The 3909-nt window shown below is 44.1% G+C and overlaps 5 non-coding genes across 5 annotated transcripts; all 5 read right to left on the bottom strand.

Moving 5' to 3' along the window:
• Positions 1-1028: 1028 nt before the first annotated feature.
• Positions 1029-1101, bottom strand: trnaf-gaa (transfer RNA phenylalanine (anticodon GAA)). The gene has a single exon. It is a non-coding gene; the product is annotated as a tRNA-Phe (tRNA).
• A 1470-nt stretch (positions 1102-2571) lies between these two features.
• On the bottom strand, positions 2572-2644 carry trnaf-gaa (transfer RNA phenylalanine (anticodon GAA)). Its single transcript has one exon. It is a non-coding gene; the product is annotated as a tRNA-Phe (tRNA).
• Positions 2645-2726: 82 nt separating this feature from the next.
• Positions 2727-2800, bottom strand: trnai-aau (transfer RNA isoleucine (anticodon AAU)). Its single transcript has one exon. It is a non-coding gene; the product is annotated as a tRNA-Ile (tRNA).
• An 880-nt stretch (positions 2801-3680) lies between these two features.
• trnaf-gaa (transfer RNA phenylalanine (anticodon GAA)) lies at positions 3681-3753 on the bottom strand. The gene has a single exon. It is a non-coding gene; the product is annotated as a tRNA-Phe (tRNA).
• An 82-nt stretch (positions 3754-3835) lies between these two features.
• On the bottom strand, positions 3836-3909 carry trnai-aau (transfer RNA isoleucine (anticodon AAU)). Its single transcript has one exon. It is a non-coding gene; the product is annotated as a tRNA-Ile (tRNA).

Genomic DNA, 3909 nt, shown 5'->3' on the forward strand with positions numbered 1-3909 from the left:
AAGAAACTGTCATGTAACAATGACAAGAAACTCTCATGTAACACTGATGTCACAATGTCAGATGAAAAAGAAAGACATTACTTACTTTCAGAGAGCAGCGTATCACACACTCTAACCAACTGAGCTAACCGGCCGCTGGATACAGAGCACAATTGTTGAGATGCACCGAGCCTCTGCAAGTGCTGGAGCGCAAACTAACAAGTCCACCAACAGCATAGCCTGACAAGACTGTACACTCTTGGTTGCTCCTTGTGGCAATTCCAAACAGCTGGGGAATTTGATCAATTGGTATTGTGTTTGCTTAGCATGCTATAGGTAGTGGGATCGATGCCCGCATTCCCCAAAAACACATTTTTTTGTGGATCCAAGAAAGCTGCAGTTCACACTTCATGCAGCCTTGTCTTACGACAACCTACTGTCATGTAAACAATGACAAGAAACTGTCATGTAACAAACAATGACAAGAAACTCTCATGTAACACTGATGTCACAATGTCAGATGAAAAAGGAAGACATTACTTACTTTCAGAGAGCAGCGTATCACACACTCTAAGCAACTGAGCTAACCGGCCGCTGGATACAGAGCACAATTGTTGAGATGCACCGAGCCTCTGCAAGTGCTGAAGCGCAAACTAACAAGTCCACCAACAGCATAGCCTGACAAGACTGGACACTCTTGGTTGCTCCTTGTGGCAATTCCAAACAGCTGGGGAATTTGATCAATTGGTATTGTGTTTGCTTAGCATGCTATAGGTAGTGGGATCGATGCCCGCATTCCCCAAAAACACATTTTTTTGTGGATCCAAGAAAGCTGCAGTTCACACTTCATGCAGCCTTGTCTTACGACAACCTACTGTCATGTAGCAATGACAACAACTTTAATGTAACACTGATGTCAAAATGTCAGATGAAAAAGCAAGACATTACTTACTTTCAGAGGAGTAGCGTAGCACACACCATTGAGGCCCACAAACAAAGCTGTGGAAAGTTTCCTTGAAGCCTTAGCATAAAGAAAGAACAAATACAGATGACGAAACCCAGGATCGAACCAAGGACCTTTAGATCTTCAGTCTAACGCTCTCCCAACTGAGCTATTCCGGCAATTCACTCAACATAATTCTGTGGCACCCTTGACAATTCACATGCATGTGACTCATAATTTTGACACTCAAAATGTACATAGTAGCCATTATGGGGATCGAACCCATGACCATGGCATTATTAGCACCACACTCTAACCAACTGAGCTAACCGCCATTTGCTATTTTGCTCAATTGTTGAAATGCACCGAGCCTCTGCAAGTGCTGGCACGTCAACAAACAAGTCCACCAACAGCATAGCCTGACAAGACTGGACCCTCTTGGTTGCTTCTTGCGGAAATTCCAAACGGCTGGGGAATTAGCTCAAATGCTTTGCACGCGTGAGGTAGTGGGATCGCTGCCCACATTCTCCAAAAGCACATTGTTTTATGGATCCAAGAAAACTCCAGTTCACACTTCATGCAGCCTTGTCTTACGACAACCTACTGTCATGTAAACAATGACAAGAAACTGTCATGTAACAATGACAAGAAACTCTCATGTAACACTGATGTCACAATGTCAGATGAAAAAGAAAGACATTACTTACTTTCAGAGAGCAGCGTATCACACACTCTAACCAACTGAGCTAACCGGCCGCTGGATACAGAGCACAATTGTTGAGATGCACCGAGCCTCTGCAAGTGCTGGAGCGCAAACTAACAAGTCCACCAACAGCATAGCCTGACAAGACTGTACACTCTTGGTTGCTCCTTGTGGCAATTCCAAACAGCTGGGGAATTTGATCAATTGGTATTGTGTTTGCTTAGCATGCTATAGGTAGTGGGATCGATGCCCGCATTCCCCAAAAACACATTTTTTTGTGGATCCAAGAAAGCTGCAGTTCACACTTCATGCAGCCTTGTCTTACGACAACCTACTGTCATGTAAACAATGACAAGAAACTGTCATGTAACAAACAATGACAAGAAACTCTCATGTAACACTGATGTCACAATGTCAGATGAAAAAGGAAGACATTACTTACTTTCAGAGAGCAGCGTATCACACACTCTAAGCAACTGAGCTAACCGGCCGCTGGATACAGAGCACAATTGTTGAGATGCACCGAGCCTCTGCAAGTGCTGAAGCGCAAACTAACAAGTCCACCAACAGCATAGCCTGACAAGACTGGACACTCTTGGTTGCTCCTTGTGGCAATTCCAAACAGCTGGGGAATTTGATCAATTGGTATTGTGTTTGCTTAGCATGCTATAGGTAGTGGGATCGATGCCCGCATTCCCCAAAAACACATTTTTTGTGGATCCAAGAAAGCTGCAGTTCACACTTCATGCAGCCTTGTCTTACGACAACCTACTGTCATGTAGCAATGACAACAACTTTAATGTAACACTGATGTCAAAATGTCAGATGAAAAAGCAAGACATTACTTACTTTCAGAGGAGTAGCGTAGCACACACCATTGAGGCCCACAAACAAAGCTGTGGAAAGTTTCCTTGAAGCCTTAGCATAAAGAAAGAACAAATACAGATGCCGAAACCCAGGATCGAACCAAGGACCTTTAGATCTTCAGTCTAACGCTCTCCCAACTGAGCTATTCCGGCAATTCACTCAACATAATTCTGTGGCACCCTTGACAATTCACATGCATGTGACTCATAATTTTGACACTCAAAATGTACATAGTAGCCATTATGGGGATCGAACCCATGACCATGGCATTATTAGCACCACACTCTAACCAACTGAGCTAACCGGCCATTTGCTATTTTGCTCAATTGTTGAAATGCACCGAGCCTCTGCAAGTGCTGGCACGTCAACAAACAAGTCCACCAACAGCATAGCCTGACAAGACTGGACCCTCTTGGTTGCTTCTTGCGGAAATTCCAAACGGCTGGGGAATTAGCTCAAATGCTTTGCACGCGTGAGGTAGTGGGATCGCTGCCCACATTCTCCAAAAGCACATTGTTTTATGGATCCAAGAAAACTCCAGTTCACACTTCATGCAGCCTTGTCTTACGACAACCTACTGTCATGTAAACAATGACAAGAAACTGTCATGTAACAATGACAAGAAACTCTCATGTAACACTGATGTCACAATGTCAGATGAAAAAGAAAGACATTACTTACTTTCAGAGAGCAGCGTATCACACACTCTAACCAACTGAGCTAACCGGCCGCTGGATACAGAGCACAATTGTTGAGATGCACCGAGCCTCTGCAAGTGCTGGAGCGCAAACTAACAAGTCCACCAACAGCATAGCCTGACAAGACTGTACACTCTTGGTTGCTCCTTGTGGCAATTCCAAACAGCTGGGGAATTTGATCAATTGGTATTGTGTTTGCTTAGCATGCTATAGGTAGTGGGATCGATGCCCGCATTCCCCAAAAACACATTTTTTTTGTGGATCCAAGAAAGCTGCAGTTCACACTTCATGCAGCCATGTCTTACGACAACCTACTGTCATGTAGCAATGACAAGCAACTTTAATGTAACACTGATGTCAAAATGTCAGATGAAAAAGCAAGACATTACTTACTTTCAGAGGAGTAGCGTAGCACACACCATTGAGGCCCACAAACAAAGCTGTGGAAAGTTTCCTTGAAGCCAGAGCATAAAGAAAGAACAAATACAGATGCCGAAACCCGGGATCGAACCAGGGACCTTCAGATCTTCAGTCTAACGCTCTCCCAACTGAGCTATTCCGGCAATTCGATCAACATAATTCTGTGGCATCCTTGACAATTCACATGCATGTGACTCATAATTTTGACACTCAAAATGTACATAGTAGCCAGTATGGGGATCGAACCCATGACCATGGCGTTATTAGCACCACACTCTAACCAACTGAGCTAACCGGCC

This window comes from Oncorhynchus nerka, linkage group LG2 (genome assembly GCF_034236695.1).
Source record: "Oncorhynchus nerka isolate Pitt River linkage group LG2, Oner_Uvic_2.0, whole genome shotgun sequence".
NCBI classification, from domain to species: Eukaryota; Metazoa; Chordata; class Actinopteri; order Salmoniformes; family Salmonidae; genus Oncorhynchus; species Oncorhynchus nerka.